The sequence below is a fragment of the Triticum aestivum genome, chromosome 3A (assembly GCF_018294505.1).
Source record: "Triticum aestivum cultivar Chinese Spring chromosome 3A, IWGSC CS RefSeq v2.1, whole genome shotgun sequence".
Classification (NCBI taxonomy): domain Eukaryota; kingdom Viridiplantae; phylum Streptophyta; class Magnoliopsida; order Poales; family Poaceae; genus Triticum; species Triticum aestivum.
The window spans coordinates 366,449,883-366,470,358 of record NC_057800.1 but is presented as its reverse complement, the minus strand read 5'-3'; positions in this window follow the sequence as shown (position 1 = coordinate 366,470,358).

Sequence of the window (20,476 nt, the reverse complement as noted above, 5' to 3'; positions counted from 1 at the left end):
TCTGGAAGGTGCTTTTTGAGCCCGGCAAATCATGGCCGGACTCGGCCGAGGACCGCGGGTACCAACTATCCCGCCCTGGAAGCTCGGTAAGTTACCATACGTTTTATTCACATAACTCAAGGGAAATGCTTAATGTGTTTTACACAACTCTTCTAGGGCTGGACGAAGAAGGCGGGGTGGATCCAATGTCTGGCCCCGCTGCCCGAAGAACCGGCTGGCCCACTTCTGACGAAGATGTTGGACCCGGCGCCTTACAAGGTTCCGGAGAAGAAGACCGAAAGGAGGCCAAAAGACCCAGAGCGGCCTTAGTCACCGTGCCCGACCCGCCTCCGAAGAGGACGAGGAGGAGGAAGACAAATCCCCAGTAGGGGGAAGAAAGAAGAGGACGGCCTCCATACACTTGGAGGCCAAGTCGCCTAAAAGGGGAAAAACTCTTCTTCCGGAAGAGTCCACTGCCGTCGCCGATAGCAGCCCGGCGTGGGATCCTAGGGCCCAGCCCCTAGTGAACTCGTAAGTATATAAAATCCGAACACGTTCATGTGTCCGGACCCATCATGGCATAGTATTTTAACCTGAGCCATATTTTTTGTAGTCCGACGGGGTCCCGTTCCGAACAATCCTCGTCCGAGGATTTGCTGAGCTCGAATGCTATGGAGAGCGGGGCGCCTCCAAAGGCCCCTCCCCCTGAACATGTGATCAACACTGAGGCTTCGTCCCAGAGGGACTCCGTCCAAGGAGGGGCGGAGAAACTCGTGAAGGCGGCACCTGGAGGTGAAACTTCAGGGGCCGGAGACATGGGGGAGAAGATCCCCACAAGAGTCGACGGCGGGGACCATCTTGAATACGGCCCCCAGCCGGACACAGTTTCGGAGACCAATACGGCTCTGGAATCAAGCAGGCGCCCTTCCTCGGCTGGAGAGGGTGTCCCTGTTCCATCGACGACCTCTGTCCATCCAGAGGTGCCAGGTGCTTTATTGGCGGCGCTAAAGAGCGCCTCTGTCAGGACCCCGATTCCAAATCACATCGATCTAGCCGGTAACACCTCATATCACTTTGCGGCCTCACGCACGGTATTCCCACGGGTGTTGCCTTACCATGGCTCAGGACCGTTTACGCCTTTTGGCTCACGTATATGATAGTGTTGCTAGCATCCATATGACAGAGAACCCGGGCCAACATGACTAGTTGTGAACCCAAAGTGGAACTAACTTACGGGGACAGGCATACATGAATCAACATCGAGCATGTCGATCAGCAGCGTGCGAATCCGGGCTGTAGCACTGGGCTAACAGGACTCCGGTGAACCGGGCTGTAGCAAGCTAGGCAGGACTCCGGATGTCACCGCCTGACATTTCCCCGAAGGGACAGACACAGGAACGAAGTGAATCACATGCCGGCCAGTCAAGTGTTCCGGAGCAGTAGTGCTGGGCTAGCAGGACTCCGGTGAACCGGGCTATAGCGGACTACTATGGCTCATGGAAGCACAAGACTACATTTCCCCATAAGAGAGGCTACCAAGGATGAACAACTAGGTTGTCGGATCCCACACATACCAAGCATTTCAATCATACACACAATATGCTCGATATGTGTAAATACAACATGGCATCACATGATAACTCTACGACTCAAGTATTTATTCATTAGGCTCCGAAGAGCCAGATAATACAAACATGGGTCTCATGACCCAACATTCAGAGCATACAAGTCAAAGCACATGCGGAAGCTTAACATGTCTGAGTACAGACTTCTACAAATGAAAACGGCTGAGAAGCCTGACTATCTACCAGATCCTGCCGAGGGCACAAGATCGTAGCTGAGGTATCAAGCTAAACGTCGAAGTCCACAAGGAACTACTAGCGAGACTGACGTCTCTCTACAAAACATAAAATAGGCAAACGTGAGTACAAATGTACCCAGCAAGACTTACATCAGAACTAGCTACATATGCATCAGTATCAACAAAGGGGGTGGTGGAGTTTGACTGCAGCAAGCGAGCTTGACTTAGTGGCTAACCTAAACTACTACTGCAAATAACTCTTTGAGGTGGCACACACGATTCCACATATTCACCATATCAATACACCACTATGGATCCACTCCCGTCTCCCTACGAGAACGCCATCCATAGCACTCACGCTTATCTTGCGCATTTTAAAGTATCCACTTTCACTTGTCTATGAACTATACAGGCAACCCAGAAGTCCTTTTCCGTGGACACGGCTATTCGAATAGATGATGTTAACCCTGCAGGGGTGTACTTCTTCACACATGTTCTCGCCACTTACCACCATGTATACGTTGTGTATCTCGGCAACCTTCAAGCGGAAGCCTGGTGAGGGAGTCGGCCACGACCTGACTAATCGGACAAGTCTCTCGTCCAGGTTTATCGCCTATTCGGGTTCCATCTGCAAGGAGATCCGGCCGGGGTGTCGCTCACGGCCCAAAACGATGTGAGCAGGGTTCCCAAGCCTACCATCCGGGTGCCACTTGGTACACCGTGCCACTATGCATAGTCTGTCCCAAACCCACCTGTACCGGGTGCCACTTGGTAGACTACTAACACTACCTACAAACACGAGAAACTAGTTGCAACTCTTGGACAGAGATCAGGTTGATTAATAAGTCGAGAGAGCTTGGAGCGCCTGGAGCCCAATGTGTGGTAGTAATTGTTCATGGATCACAAACAAAGAACTCAGTTCCTGAGAACGGCTGCAATGAGACAACCCACCATGTAGTAGACCTGACTCAACTCTAAGCAGTAGCAGGCATGACAACAAGCATGAATAAGTAGGCACATCATGGCTCAAACAATTCCTACTCATGCTAGTGGGTTTCATCTATTTACTATGGCAATGACAGGTCATGCAGAGGAAATGGGTTCAACTACCGCAACATGTAACAGTTGAATCGTTGTTGTCCTAATGCAGTAAAAGAGAGCATGAGCGAGAGAGTAGGATGTATCCGAATGAACAAGGGGGTTTTGCTTGCCTGGCACTTCTGAATATAGCATAGTTCTTCATCGGTGTCATCGATCACATCGTGAGAACCATGTCTACCGAGAGGGGACAAACATCGGCAAACAAGGAAGAACACAATCAATGGAATGCAACAATATGATGTATGATCATGACATGGCAACATGCTGGTGTTTGGGCTAATGCATCTAGCAACTAGATTAAATAAAGTTGGTTTGAATCAAAGGTTCAAATTCAAACTCCATGTAAGGCATTTCAAATGCCATTTATTGATTTGTCCAATTCAGCAGCTATAAGTTATTCTAACACGCATGAAAATGCCATAGATGGATAGATTGGACTTTTCTGAACATTTTTCATATATAACTTATTTCATTCTAAGTTATGGTTGAATTTCTATGAATTTTAGAAGTTTTGGACATTTTCTGAAATAACAAATCATTTAAGATTTATTTAAATTCTAGAAAAGGATTACTGCGTCAGCATTATGTCATGCTGACCTCACCAGGTCAACAGGCGCCGTCCAAGTCAAACCTGACATGTGGGGTCCACACGTCAGTGACACAATTAACTAATAGGGTTAATTAAAAATTAAACTAAACCTAATCTAGTTTAGTTAAGGCCTGGGCCCACATGTCAATGGCTAACCTATCTAACTAAGTTAATTAACGCTAATTAATGTATCGCTTAATTAAGCAGGGGCCTTGCCCACACGTCAGTGGGTCAGGGGGAAGTCAAACCCCGGTCAAACGGGGTCAAACCCGCCGGACCTGGTCCACGGATTGTCACCGGCGACGACAGAGACGACGGGGCGGCTCGGGAATGCTCTATAGGGCACCGTTTTACTCGTGGTTTGCGGCTACGGCTAGCTAGCAATGCGGCGCATCTAATGGAGCAAACGTGAGGAGCTGGGGTGGCCTGAGCCAACGGCGACGAGCTCTTTTGCGGCCGCCGGAGTTCGGACGTTGGTGGTTTTGCTGCTGCTGCGTGCTAGCGGGCGAGCGGATGCACTAGCGAGGCTCTACAGGGTGCGCGGAGAGGTTTGGACTTGCCGAGGCGACCATTTGGTCATCGGAGCTGCGTCGGCGACGAGCTCAGGCGGTGGCGGTTACGGTCATCGGCGAGGCAGCGGCTACGGCATGCAAGCGAGGGGAAGGAAAGGGGAGTTCGGACCATGGCCTCACAGAGATTGTAGCGATGCAGACGGCGAGCTCGGAGGAGGTCCGAAGCGAGCGGGGCGGCGGAGGCAATCTCGTCGTCAGGAGGTCGAAGACGAGCTCGGTGAAGACATTCGTGGGCCTCCGGCGGGGCATGGCTCGGTGAGGCGGTCGAGGAAGAAGTGGTAGAGCTTCTGGGTGCGTCGGTGAGGCGTGGGGTGGCCGGTGGCCGCGGGAGAGCACGGAGGCGACCTCTGGTCGCTCGGGAAGAGAGGGGAAGGGAGCCAGAGGAGGGGAGGAGCTGCGGGTGAGAGAGAGAGGTCAGGGGGCGCGTGGGGTCGTCTGGAGCAGTCCAGGGCATCGGCAGAAGCAGGAGGTGGCCAAGCGCGTGGGCGCGCACGGCGACCACACGCCCTCATGCCCCCTGGCACGAGGGAGAAGACGACAGGCAGGGAGTTGGGCTGGGCCGCCAGCTGGGCCACCTGAAAGGCAGGTAACTCTCCCCCTCTCTCTCTCTAGCTAATTTATGTTTTCTATTTTGCTTTTCTGTTTTTGATTTAGTAATAATACTAAACCATTTTTTTAGAACTCCTGAGAAAATTTGTGGGTAGTTTTAAAATGTTTACTAACAGCCCTCAAATGTTTTCAGAATTATTGAAGCATTTAAAATATTTATAGCCATTAAATGCTCCAATTCAAATACTTATGAGTTAATCCAAAAACCTGAAATGACCTAGGGAAAATATGCACCAATTTTTGTCAGAGGTTTTCACCAATTTCAAAAATGATGGACTTTTCCTGAAGTCACTTTGGGTTTATTGGAAGTTATTTTTTTGAGCCTACTTGAATTCATTTGGTGCTAGGGTTTGGTCAGTCCCCATTTCAAGTTTCTGAGAAATTTAAACATGATGCAAAATGATGATGCAATGTCAAGCAAGGACAATGCTAGGGCTGTGACAACTCACCCCCACTAAACAAGAATCTCGTCCCGAAATTCAAGATGTGAGGTAAGAAGACTGAGGGGACACAAAGCTAACACGATCTTCGTGATCCAACTGTCCTTCTCGAAGATGTTGATTCATTGCTTCAATTTGATCTTGACGTCTTTGCTTTCGAGATCTCCATCCAAGACGATGATGGCAGAAAGAAACTCTACAGGAATCGATCTCCTCGAAGATCGAGTACTCAGGATCAACTCATGGAGTGAGACGTTGAAACATCTCTTGAGCTGAGACACAAACACACCTCAGGGGGAATGGCAAGGAACTGATGACAAAGGTTCAATAGGTAGGCAACAATTCCACGCTTAATTAGATGGTGAGGGGGTTTCAAAGTAGCGAGGAGTTATGTTGGCCATAATACCATAATGAGGCACCTTAGTGAAGGTGACTCGTAGAGCTATTCTCTTAAGTGGCAAAAAGAATTACCTTTTATATAGAGATCATTGAAACTCTCTATACCAGCCTAAGGAAATGCACAAACGATCGTTTGAAGGAGTTCGAAAGGATGGCATACCCAGACTAGAATGGATGATGTGGACTACCTTGTTGAAGACAACGCAAGGGATGATTTTGCTTGCGCGTGCTCTAAAAAACTTGAGCATTTCCATATTCATCAAGGTTCTACCAACATCCGTGTCAAGGATCCTGGCAACACAACATACTACCATCATGAATAGTGATGGACGATGCAGATGCAAAGAAAGATAACACTTTCTTAGATTTCACCTTAGCGAGGCCAAGGGATCAAAATCTGAATGATCAACCGAGAGACATTTAGCACTCCGCTTCTAATGTTCTCGTTGATGTGCTAGCGTAACCCATTTATTGATATGGTTTGGTATCTAGAACATCAAGTAAAAGGTCGGACTTCGGGAACACAAAAATCCATAAGGAACAACTATTGGAATAAATTCTATGAGATCCTTATGGGGAGGTGGCCAACTTCCTCAAACAAGATTACTACAATAATGGTTCTTCCGGCTGGTGTGTTGGCCACGACATCCACTTTACCGGGTTACTGGGAGACCAATATTATAGTTCTTGGGAAACATTCCAACCATCATATCTGCCTGAGATTCAGATCTGGTTGGTGTCAGAATAGTCCAGACTCATCAAGTCTAGAAGGAAAAATGAAAGTTTGCAACACAAATCAACGATACGGCGTTGCGAGATTCTCGGGGAATAAACTACGATAGCAAGCTCCAAAACATGAGCGGGTTCTGCTACATACATGTGAACACGCTGTCCCAGACAAGCATGACCACGTAGTAGTCTCATAATAAAACACTACCGAGTTCAGGTTGGGAACCATCAACGAGGACAACGGAATCTTGTGCATGACCTAGGATAGCACAACAGCTCCTTTTCCTTGAACAAGTCAATCAGTGGCTTAGTGTGCTACAGAATTCATATGGAATGAAGATGATCAGTCTAACAGACCACAGAATACTTTGCACGTGCATGGCTGACTCGGAATGATTCCAGAGGAGGTAAAACAAGTCTTCTCAAATTCATGGTGGCAACTTGCATCAATTGCACAAGAATTGGAGAAAGTCACTTCTTTCATCCAAGCATATGCTTCATGAACGGGACACGAAGATAATGCTTATAGAAGTTTCCAATACTAGCTGGATGTTCAACACGAATCATGGATAGGGATGGCAATGGGTCGGGTTTGGGGCGGGTGGAGCTGGTCCAAATCCAACCCATGACCCATCTTCCTACCCTCTACCCATCCACCAAATTATCCATGGGCACAACTTGTGCCCATGCCCAAACCCACTGGATACCCACATACCCATGGAGCTCCATGGGCGTAGAAAAGTCAGCATGAAGCCTTCCCAAATATCAAATCAACTCATCACCATTCACTCACAAATGACAACATAAGCTACATGCATAAGTAGGTAACAAGTAATACGATGAGTCCTTAAGTGTGACATACCAGAGGTTGATTATGTAGCATATAGCTCATGTCACAAGTTGCATATTTCCTTCCATTTCCCATTGATTCGCTCTTTCTACTGTCACTCGCATATGACCCCACATGTCATACGGGTATCCATTGGATATCCATGGAGCACTAACTATAACCATGCCCAACCCGGCTGTTCGTGGGTATCCATATCCACGGACCCATGGGCAGAAATGTGCTCCATACCCTTGCCCAACTGGGTCGGGTATCCATGGGTATCCAGATCCATGGATAAAATTGCCATCCCTAATCATGGACAAGATAAAAATGTTGCTGATGGGCTCAATAACAATTCATCGAGGCTTCCCTATGATGGAATTCCACAATTATGTGAACCAGATGATAGCATTGGTCAGACCAAAAGATATAATGATGTATGCTCGAGGAATCAACCACGAGTGAGACAACATTATGAACATTGTTGGTACTGATTTGATTTGGTGATAGCCCATACTCAAATCAAGTTTTGATAAGACAATAGGTCCAACAACTGATCACAGGGACCAATCGATGAAGATATCATCTTTCTTCAACTAACACGCAACACAAGGATATCCCTGTGAAACGAACTAAATTAGGTAAGCTTTTATCTTCCAACTCTCCAAGTTGTTGTTTAGCTTAACCAACTATCTCAGGAGTATCCAACACGGATCCTTGGAGAAGGAGTGGTTTACAAGAAACCAACTTGATCACGAACTCAACATAGCGGTCAGGTGACAACCTGGTAACACTTCCGAGAAGATATTCGGAAATTCATGAACCACCGATATGTTACTAAGCTCGAGAACAATCTTGCTTTTCAAGGCAAGACGATGTGGTCAATAGAGCAAGGGTTTGACAAAATCCTAACTCATCGATTGAAGAGTGCACCAACAGAAATGGACTAGGTAGCACGATCAGTCCTAGGATGGTGATTCAATAACCAACACGCTATGGATGAGAATATTGTCCTTTAACTACCAAGCAACGCAGTTGCTAGGAGTATTGATTTCACACATCATGATTCACTTGTCGACATTCCAGTTACAACAACACGAGACTGAGGAATGAATAATGATGGATTGAAGTATCACTGCATCAAGAATTCATAAGAGATTGTACAATTCTCACGACATTCTTGATATGAAAGAGGGTGACACTCCAAGGTAGAATAGAGCAAAAGCTGAATTGGCATTTTGATCTATGGAATACAACTACTTTGACCCAATCCTCAAGGTGGACTAGGTACTGGCGTTTGTTTCTCCTAGTCATTCTGGAATAGAATGGCTTGATGGACCACCAGAATAATAGGCATCGATGAACACAATGCACACATACTCTTGACTACCAATTGATAGACGAAGGTCAGAAAACAACTAAAGAGGGATAACTCAAAGGAACGTATGATTTTCTGAGTTGTGGATGCATAGATTAGTATGTCGAACCAAGTTCATAGGTTTCTTTCGGATAATCCATGCGGAGAGGTAGAATTGGTAGAGTCACAATATAGAATGGAGAACTCATCGAGAGCACTCTAGCTGTGATCTTTTGGTTAAAAGAACTTCTGCCAAGAATGGTTCATGGTATTTGGAAGAAGGAAATACCATGAACCTTGAGGACTATCGCAAGGGTTACTAATATCCTAAAGGAACTAGCAAACACTATCAACATGAAGTAAGTAGGGTGAATTTTGGGCTCGAAAACCCAGGAGTAGAATACCTACTACTAAGTAGCATCACGGGATGCTTTCAAGAATAATGGCCAGAATCACCACACTGGGGATACAAAGCATTGCTAGATTACTGGGTGGTACTCTAAGATACCCTAGTGTCACAAAAATAGTTCCAACATATATATCGACGCAATGAAGTAGCTCAACACACTGGTTAGTGTGGTTAATCTGGCCCAAAGGAACATCGGGAACGGAAAGAAGGGATTTGCAAACACATCAGACTATTTAGAAACCTGGGATGACTCAGATAGCATAACGGCTGTAAATGCTCAAAAAGATTTCAGACATCCTGCAAAATGGTGGCATAACCACTCAACATCACAATAACAAGGTTCCGAGATCTACTAACAACACGCGCAAGTAGTAGGAACTGAACTGGGGCTTGAATCCAACAATCCTATAAGCCTACGGATTAGTAACACATGATCCTGATAGAAAGATGAGAAGCCTAGTCTTTAATCCCCGTAAAAAGAAGAGGTTGACTCAGAGCAGAAGGGCATAAGGTAAAGGAGTAAAAAGAGCCTTACGTTCCCATCCACAATCAATTCCCTTACATAACTAAAGCATTTCTAGACACAACTTCGACCAGTTTGTCTTGGTAATCCTACAGGCAGTCAGGCTCATATGCCAAAGCTGTCAGGACCCCGATTCCAAGTCACATCGATCTAGCCAGTAACACCTCATATCACTTTGCGGCCTCACGCACGGTATTCCCACGGGTGTCTCCTTACCATGGCATGGGACCGTTTGCGCCTTTTGGCTCACGTATATGATAGTGTCGCTAGCATCCATATGACAGAGAACCCGGGCCAACATGACTAGTCGTGAACCCAAAGTGGCACTAACTTACGGGGACAGGCATACATGAATCAACATCGAGCATGTCGGTCAGCAGCGTGTGAATCCGGGCTGTAGCACTGGGCTAACAGGACTCCGGTGAACCGGGCTGTAGCAGGCTAGGCAGGACTCCGGATGTCACCGCGTGACTTTCCCCCGAAGGGATAGACACAGGAACGAAGTGAATCACATGCCGGCCAGTCAAGTGTTCCGGAGCAGTAGTGCTGGGCTAGGAGGACTCCGGTGAACCGGGCTGTAGAGGACTACTATGGCTCATGGAAGCACAAGATTACATTTCCCCATAAGAGAGGATACCAAGGATGAACAACTAGGTTGTCAGATCCCACACATACCAAGCATTTCAATCATACACATAATATGCTCGATATGTGTAAATACAACATGGCATCACATCATAACTCTACGACTCAAGTATTTATTCATTAGGCTCCGAAGAGCCAGATAATACAAACATGGGTCTCATGACCCAACATTCAGAGCATACAAGTCAAAGCACATGCGGAAGCTTAACATGTCTGAGTACAGACTTCTACAAACGAAAAAGCCTGAGAAGCCTGACTATCTACCAGATCCTGCCGAGGGCACAAGATCGTACCTGAGGTATCAAGCTAAACGTCGAAGTCCACAAGGAACTACTAGCGAGACTGACGTCTCTCTGCAAAACATAAAATAGGCAAACATGAGTACAAATGTACCCAGCAAGACTTACATCAGAACTAGCTACATATGCATCAGTATCAACAAAGGGGGTGGTGGAGTTTGACTGCAGCAAGCCATCTTGACTCAGTGGCTAACCTGAACTACTACTGTAAATAACTCTTTGAGGTGGCGCTCACAAGTCCACATATTTTAAGCATGAGTGCTATGGATGTCGTTCTCATAGGGAGACGGGAGCGGATCCATAGCGGTGTATTGATATGGTGAATATGTGGACTCATGTGCACCACCTCAAAGAGTTATTTGAAGTAGTAGTTCAGGTTAGCCACTGAGTCAAGATGGCTTGCTACAGTCAAACTCCACCACCCTCTTTGTTGATACTGATGCATATGTAGCTAGTTCTGATGTAAGTCTTGCTGGGTACATTTGTACTCACGTTTGCCTATTTTATGTTTTGCAGAGAGACGTCGGTCTCGCTAGTAGTTCCTTGTGGACTTTGATGTTTAGCCTGATACGTCAGCTACGATCTTGTGCCCTCGGCAGGATCTGGTAGATAGTCAGGCTTCTCAGCCTTTTTCATTTGTAGAAGTCTGTACTCAGACATGTTAAGCTTCCGCATGTGCTTTGACTTGTATGCTCTGAATGTTGGGTCATGAGAACCATGTTTGTATTATCTGGATCTTCAGAGCCTAATGAATAAATACTTGAGTCGTAGAGTTATGCTGTGATGCCATGTTGTATTTACACATATCGAGAATATAGTGTGTATGATTGAAATGCTTGGTATGTGTGGAATCCGACAACCTAGTTGTTCAGCCTTGGTAGCCTGTCTTATCGGGAAATGTAGTCTTGTGCTTCCATGAGCCATAGTAGTCTGTCAGGACCCCTATTCCAAGTCACATCGATCTAGCCGGTAACACCTCATATCACTTTGCGGCCTCACGCACGGTATTCCCACGGGTGTCGCCTTACCATGGCCCGGGACCGTTTGCGCCTTTTGGCTCACGTATATGATAGTGTCGCTAGCATCCATATGACAGAGAACCCGGACCAACATGACTAGTCGTGAACCCAAAGTGGCACTAACTTACGGAGAAAGGCATACATGAATCAACATCGAGCATGTCAGTCAGCAGCATGCGAATCTGGGCTGTAGCACTGGGCTTACAGGACTCCGGTGAACCAGGCTGTAGCAAGCTAGGCAGGACTCCGGATGTCACCGCCTGACATTTCCCCGAAGGGACATACACAGGAAAAAGTGAATCACATGTCGGCCAGTCAAGTGTTCTGGAGCAGTAGTGCTGGGCTAGCAGGACTCCGGTGAACCGGGCTGTAGCGGACTACTATGGCTCATGGAAGCACAAGACTACATTTCCCCATAAGAGAGGCTACCAAGGATGAACAACTAGGTTGTCGGATCCCACACATACCAAGCATTTCAATCATACACACAATATGCTCGATATGTGTAAATACAACATGGCATCACAGCATAACTCTACGACTCAAGTATTTATTCATTAGGCTCCGAAGAGCCAGATAATACAAACATGGGTCTCATGACCCAACATTCAGAGCATACAATTCAAAGAACATGCGGAAGCTTAACATGTCCGAGTACAGACTTCTACAAATGAAAAAGGCTGAGAAGCCTGACTATCTACCAGATCCTGCCGAGGGCACAAGATCGTACCTGAGGTATCAAGCTAAACATCGAAGTCCACAAGGAACTACTAGCGAGACTGACGTCTCTCTGCAAAACATAAAATTGGCAAACGTGAGTACAAATGTACCGAGCAATACTTACATCAGAACTAGCTACATATGCATCAGTATCAACAAAGGGGGTGGTGGAGTTTGACTGTAGCAAGCCAGCTTGACTTAGTGGCTAACCTGAACTACTACTGCAAATAACTCTTTGAGGTGGCGCACACGAGTCCACATATTTTAAGCGTGAGTGCTATGGATGGCGTTCTCGTAAGAGACGGGAGCGCATCCATAGCGGTGTATTGATATGGTGAATATGTGGACTCGTGTGCACCACCTCAAAGAGTTATTTGCAGTAGTAGTTCAGGTTAGCCACTGAGTCAAGCTGGCTTGCTGCAGTCAAACTCCACCACCCCCTTTGTTGATACTGATGCATATGTAGCTAGTTCTGATGTAAGTCTTGCTGGGTACATTTGTACTCACATTTGCCTATTTTATGTTTTGCAGAGAGATGTCAGTCTCGCTAGTAGTTCCTTGTGGACTTCGACATTTAGCTTGATACCTCAGCTACGATCTTGTACCCTCGGCAGGATCTGGTAGATAGTCAGGCTTCTCAGCCTTTTTCATTAGTAGAAGTCTGTACTCAGACATGTTAAGCTTCCGCATGTGCTTTGACTTGTATGCTCTGAATGTTGGGTCATGAGACCCATGTTTGTATTATCTGGCTCTTCGGAGCCTAATGAATAAATACTTGAGTCATAGAGTTATGCTGTGATGCCATGTCGTATTTACACATATTGAGCATATTGTGTGTATGATTGAAATGCTTGGTATGTGTGGAATCCGACAACCTAGTTGTTCATCCTTGGTAGCCTGTCTTATGGGGAAATGTAGTCTTGTGCTTCCATGAGCCATAGTAGTCTGTCAGGACCCCGATTCCAAGTCACATCGATCTAGCCGGTAACACCTCATATCACTTTGCGGCCTCATGCACGGTATTCCCACGGGTGTCGCCTTACCATGGCCCGGGACCGTTTGCGCCTTTTGGCTCACGTATATGATAGTGTCGCTAGCATCCATATGACAGAGAACCCAGGCCAACATGACCAGTCATGAACACAAAGTGGCACTAACTTACGGGGACATGCATACATGAATCAACATCGAGCATGTCGGTCAGCAGCGTGCGAATCCGGGCTGTAGCACTGGGCTAACAGGACTCTGGTGAACCGGGCTGTAGCAAGCTAGGCAGGACTCCTGATGTCACCGCGTGACATTTCCCCGAAGGGACAGACACAGGAACGAAGTGAATCACATGCCGGCCAGTCAAGTGTTCCGGAGCAGTAGTGCTGGGCTAGCAGGACTCCGGTGAACCGGGCTGTAGCGGACTACTATGGCTCATGGAAGCACAAGACTACATTTCCCCATAAGAGAGGCTACCAAGGATGAATAACTAGGTTGTCGGATCCCACACATACCAAGCATTTCAATCATACACACAATATGCTCGATATGTGTAAATACAACATGGCATCACAACATAACTCTACGACTCAAGTATTTATTCATTAGGCTCTGAAGAGCCAGATAATACAAACATGGGTCTCATGACCCAATATTCAGAGCATACAAGTCAAAGAACATGCGGAAGCTTAACATGTTTGAGTACAGACTTCTACAAATGAAAAAGGCTGAGAAGCCTGACTATCTACCAGATCCTGCCGAGGGCACAAGATCGTACCTGAGGTATCAAGCTAAACGTCGAAGTACACAAGGAACTACTAGCGAGACTGACGTCTCTCTGCAAAACATAAAATAGGAAAACGTGAGTACAAATGTACCCAGCAAGACTTACATCAGAACTAGCTACATATGCATCAGTATCAACAAAGGGGGTGGTGGAGTTTGACTGCAGTAAGCCAGCTTGACTTAGTGCCTAACCTGAACTACTACTGCAAATAACTCTTTGAGGTGGCACACACGAGTCCACATATTCACCATATCAATACACCGCTATGGATCCGCTCCCGTCTCTCTACGAGAACACCATCCATAGCACTCACGCTTATCTTGCGCATTTTAGAGTATCCACTTTCACTTTTCTATGAACTGTACAGGCAACCCAGAAGTCCTTTTCCGCGGACACGGCTATTTGAATAGATGATGTTAACCCTGCAGGGGTGTACTTCTTCACACACGCTCTCCCCACTTACCACCATGTACACGTCGTGTATCTCGGCAACCTTCAAGCGGAAGCCTGGTGAGGGAGTCGACCACGACCTGACTAATTACACAAGTCTCTCGTCCAGGTTTATCGCCTATTCGGGTTCCATCTGCAAGGAGATCCGGCCGGGGTGTTGCTCACGGCCCCAAACGATGTGAGCAGGGTTCCCAAGCCCACCATCTGGGTGCCAGTTGGTACACCGTGCCACTGTGCCTAGTCTGTCCCAAGCCCACCTGTACCGGGTGCCACTTGGTAGACTACTAACACTACTTACAAACACCAGAAACTAGTTCCAACTCCTGGACGAGATCAGGTTGATTAATAAGTCGAGAGAGCTTGGAGCGCCCGGAGCCCAATGTGTGGTAGTAACTGTTCATGGATCACAGACACAGAACTCAGTTCTTGAGAACGGATGCAATGAGACAACCCACCATGTACTCCTACATGGCCTCTCACCTCTACCTTTACCAAATCGTGTTCACATACTTAGCTCTCAACGGTAGGACATGTTCACCTCGTTCCAATTTATTCCCGATGAATCAGACCTGACTCAACTCTAAGCACTAGCAGACATGACAACAAGCATGAATGAGTAGGCACATCAGGGCTCAAACAATTCCTACTCATGCTAGTGGGTTTCATCTATTTACTGTGGGAATGACAGGTCATGCAGAGGAAAGGGGTTCAACTACTGCAGCATGTAACAGTTGAATCATTGTTGTCCTAATGCAGTAAAAGAGAGCAGGAGCGAGAGAGTGGGATTGTATCGGAATGAACAAGAGTGTTTTGCTTGCCTGGCACTTCTGAAGATAGCATAGTTCTTCATCGGTGTCATCGATCACATCGTCGGAACCACGTCTATCGAGAGGGGACAAACACCGGCAAACAAGGAAGAACACAATCAATGTAATGCAACAATATGATGTATGATCATGACATGGCAACATGCTGGGGTTTGGGCTAATGCATCTAGCAACCAGATTAAATGAAGTTGGTTTGAACCAAAGGTTCAAATTCAAACTCCATGTAAGGCATTTCAAATGCCATTTATTGATTTGTACAATTCAGCGGCTATAAGTTATTCTAACATGCATGAAAATTCCAAAATGGATAGATTGGATTTTTCTGAACATTTTTCATATATAACTTATTTCATTCTGAGTTATGGTTGAATTTCTATGAATTTTAGAAGTTTTGGACATTTTCTGAAATAACAAATCATTTAAGATTTATTTAAATTCTAGAAAAGGATTACTGCATTAGCATTATGTCATGCTGACCTCAGCAGGTCAACAGGCGCCGTCCAGGTCAAACCTAACATGTGGGGTCCACACGTCAGTGACACAGTTAACTAACAGGGTTAATTAAAAATTAAACTAAACCTAATCTAGTTTAGTTAAGGCCTGGGCCCACATGTCAATGGCTAACCTGTCTAACTAAGTTAATTAACAGTAATTAATCTATCGCTTAATTAAGCAGGGGCCTGGCCCACATGTCAGTGGGTCAGGGGGAAGTCAAACCCCGGTCAAACGGGGTCAAACCCGCCGGACCTAGTCCACGGCTCGTCGTCGGCGACGACAGAGATGACGGGGCGGCTCGGGAATGATCTATAGGGCACCGTTTTACTCGTGGTTTGTAGCTACGGCTAGCTAGCAATGCGGAGCATCTAATGGAGCGAACGGGAGGAGCTGGGGTGGCCTGAGCCGACGGCGGCGAGCTCTTTTACGGCCGCCGGAGTTCGGGCATCGGTGGTTTTGCTGCTGCGGCGTGCTAGCGGGCGAGCGGATGCACTAGCGAGGCTCTACGGGGTGCGGGGAGAGGTTTGGACTTGCCGGGGCGACCATTTGGTCACCGGAGCTGCGTCGGTGAAGAGCTCAGGTGGTGGCGGTTATGGTCATCGGTGAGGCAGCGACTAAGGCATGCAAGCGAGGGGAAGGAAAGGGGGGTTCGGACCGTGGCCTCACAGAGATTGTAGCAATGCAGACAGCGAGCTCGGAGGAGGTCCGAAGCGAGCGGGGCGGCGGAAGCGATCTCGTTGTCAGGAGGTCGAAGACGAGCTCGGTGAAGACGTTCGTGGGCATCCGGCGGGGCGTGGCTCGGTGAGGCAGTCGGGGAAGAAGTGGCGGAGCTTCTGGGCGCGTCGGTGAGGCGTGGGGTGGCCGGTGGCCGCGACAGAGCACGACGGAAACCTCTGGTGCACTGGGAAGAGAGGGCGAGGGAGCCAGAGGAGGGGAGGAGCTGCGGGTGTGAGAGAGACAGAGGTCAGGGGGGCGCGTGGCGTCGTCTGGAGCAGTCCAGGGCGTCGGCAGAAGCAGGAGGTGGCCAAGCGCGTGGAGTTGGGCTGGGCCAGCCAGCTGGGCCACCTGAAAGGCGAGGTAACTCTCCCTCTCTCCCTCTCTCTCTCTCTCTTTACTTTATGTTTTCTATTTTGCTTTTCTGTTTTTGATTTAGTAATAATAGTAAACCATTTTTTTAAAAACTCCTGAGAAAATTTGTGGGCACTTTTAAAATGTTTACTAATAGCCCTCAAATGTTTTCAGAATTATTGAAGCATTTAATATATTTATAGCCATTAAATGCTCCAATTCAAATACTTATGATTTAATCCAAAAACCTGAAATGACATAGGGAAAATATGCACCAATTTTTGTCAGAGGTTTTCACCAATTTAAAATATGATGGACTTTTCCTGAAGTCACTTTGGGTTTATTGGAAGTGATTTTATTTGAGTCTATTTGAATTCATTTGGTGCTAGGGTTTGGTCAGTCCCCATTTCAAGTTTCTGAGAAATTTAAACATGATGCAAAATGATGATGCAATGTCAAGCAAGGCCAATGCTAGGGCTGTGACAACTCACCCCCACTAAACAACAATCTCATCCCGAGATTCAAGACGTGAGGTAAGAAGACTGAGGGGACACAAAGCTAACACGATCTTCGTGATCCAACTGTCCTTCTCGAAGATGTTGATTCATTGCTTCAATTTGATCTTGACGTCTTTGCTTTCGAGATCTTCGTGATCCAACTGTCCTTCTCGAAGATGTTGATCCAATGCTAGGGCTGTGACAGCCTCCATCGTCGATGAACACCGTTCCCTTATGGGTGCGGTGATTGAGAAGATTCAGTCCGCTGAAAATGGACTGAATGAAGCCTGTATCGACCTTATGAGGGGTTTTGAGGTTATGAAGAGTGTCATAGTATGGATAGTAGCCCCTGATACACTGTCCGGTGAACGAAAGAACCGGACAGAGGATCAAATATATTTTTTGCAGGAAGACTCATTTGATGACATCTATCTCTCTTCTTTTGTAAGCAGACGTCTATAGTAGCTACTGCCGCTCATACCGTGGAGGTTTCCAGACTGAATCAAAGTCTGGAGCGGGCCGAAGCGGAGCTTGGTCAGTTAAAAAGGCAGTTGGAAGATCAACAAGGTATGCACAAATCTTGTTTGCGTTTAGTGCAAACGGATTTTCAGTATGATAGAGTATGTGTCATGATTTGCACCAGGGGTGATGACCGAAGTCGAGGCTCTAAAGAAGGCTGTTGTCGAGGCCGAGGAAAAGGTAGCCACAGAGCAGGCTGTTCGTGAGAAGCACGAGGTCAAGGTTGTGGAAGCTAGGCGAGATCTCCAAGAGGCCATGAAAAAATGCGAGACCCTGGAGCAGAGTTTAACAGAGAAAGAATCCGAACTCACCAGGGCTCATCAGGCCGTGTGCGATGCCCGTGGGAAAACCCAAGATGCCCTGCAGGAGATCCAAGAGGCGAGGGAGATCACGGCAGGTAAGGTCTTTTTCCATGTAAAGCAAGTATTTCAGGAGAAAATTATGCTTTATAATTTTAAGTTCGGATTTCTCTAGGGGTATTCGCGGAACTTCCTCGTAGCATATCGGATGCCGCCCAATTCTACCGAGCCAAAGAGGGGAATACTGTGGATAAGCTCTTCTGGTCGCAGTATCTGGCACCGAATTATCCGGTGCCTTTTACCGATCAACTGAAACAGCTGATCGAATTGCATAAGGCGGCCGAACTAGCCATGAAGGATTTGATTATCCGGCTATGGCCCGCCGAGCTGATTCCAGGTAGCTACTTCAGACTCGTGAAACAGCTTGTTAGTGCCTGCCGTCGACTTGACGTCATCAAGTGGTCGGTCTGCATAGAAGGTGCACGAATGGCCTTTGCCCGCGCAAAGGTGCACTGGGGAAGATGGATGCTGAAAAGCTGATGACCGAGGGACCGCCAGAGGAAAAGGAGCACCGCAAGCCCGAATTGTATTATGAAAGTGTCCTAAAAGGATCCTGCCTTGCGGCGGAGCAATGCACCAAGGACATTGTATTTCCATGAATATAGTCATGTTGTCCTTTGTAATGTGTGAACAAGGTCATTTCTATTATTTATTGCCTGTTGTAAAAGTTTACCCTCCTGCGCGGCTGTTTTATATATTAAACCGGAGAATTGGCCAGTCGTCGGCTTCTGCCCCCTCGTAAGAAATACATGGGTGTTCGGGATAAACCTGATCACTCTTTACCCCAGTGTTGGGTCCTTTGAAGGAGGTGTTCAGCACAGCGAACCAGGCAATCATACTATAGGGATTTATCATTCTCACTTAGCCATAGGAGCATTAGGAAGGTAGGCGCAGCCCCTGGTGTTCGAAAGACTGCACGAGGGGCCCTATAGGCACCTGATCGGAAGAAGAACCGATCCATCGCACGCAGCATTGGTTATGGCATTATGCGGGAGAAATCCTTAAAGATTTTACAACCTATCGAACAGCTGACCAACTCTCGCCGTATCATGAGTTCATGACAGTCAGTTTTCGGCTTTCTCTACTGAGGTGCTCGTCCGGAAGAACCGGGACACAATCGTAGTAGTTCTCCCTGTGTCGCCTTAGCCGATATAGCGGAACATAAGGTAGAAAAACATGGGAGCCGGGCAAGCCCAACATTTGACCCAAGACATGATTCGGAGCTGATGCATATAATGCTATAAGTTCGGGGTGCCGAACTTCCGTGAAGGTGTTCGGACTTTATTGCCGTATTATGGGTAAAACGAAGCCCCTGGCAAAGGCATATCGCGGTGTACGGATGCCACTTAACAAAAGAGTTTCAGTAAGAAATAACAGCAAATAAGCATCATATAAATCCACATGTTGTATTTGAATAATACGTCGAAGCGTATGAATACAGGTAATCGATAAATAGGGGGAATATGACTGTGGAACCTGCTGGGACCGGGGAGGAAGAAGATGTGTGCAGATCCGGAGTATAGTTGGATGGACGTCGCGAGGAATATCTAAAGATTCCCTTGTGCGTTTGAGCTGGTACCATGTCACTGGTCCCGGTCTGCGCAAAGGTGAGCCTGCAAAGGAAATGTAAGAAATATTTGTGTGCCGGAGAGCGGTTGAGCCGCGATATGTGGCATGTTCTGGACTTCGCTGGAATGTTTAGTGGAGCCTTGGACGATCCAGGCTATCCTACCGTGAAGTAGTTCGGCCTACTTTGAATGTGTCCGGAGTTTTAGCCGTCGACTCAAGATTTTACTGAAAGGTGCCCTCCCTTGCTTCTGCTATTAAAGCGGCGGTGTACTCTGTGGTACCGAGGGAGAGTTCGGCCTCGCCATTAACCGTGATGACGCCGCACGGACTGGGCATCTTGAGTTTACAGTAGGCATAATGTGGCACCGCATTGAATCGAGCGAACGCAGTTCGCCCGAGCAGTGCCTGATAATCACTACGAAAGGGGACGATGTCGAAGATTAACTCTTCGGCACGGTAATTGTCTGGTGATCCGAAGACTACCTCGAGGGCGATGGAGCTGGTATAGCTGGCCTCCATGCCTGGTATAATACCTCTAAAGGTGGCTTTAGTGGGTTTGATCATCGAATGAACGATGCCCATCTTGCGCACTATGTCCTGGTAAAGCAGATTTAGACTGCTGCCTCCGTCCATAAGGACTCGTGTGAGGTGGAACCCATCAATTATTGGATCGAGGACTAGTGCGGTTGGATTGCCGTGACTGGTGTTGACCGGACGATCCATTTGGTTGAAGGTGATCGGCCCTAGTTTGTATTGCGGGCTGACTGGTTTAGTTAGGTCGACAACCCTAAGGGTGTGCATCCGGTCCGGGTTGGGAGTGTGGGTGGCGTTTACCATATTCACCGTTTGGATTTGCTGGAGAGATTTCTTTTGTCCTCCTCTATTCGGTGATCTGGGC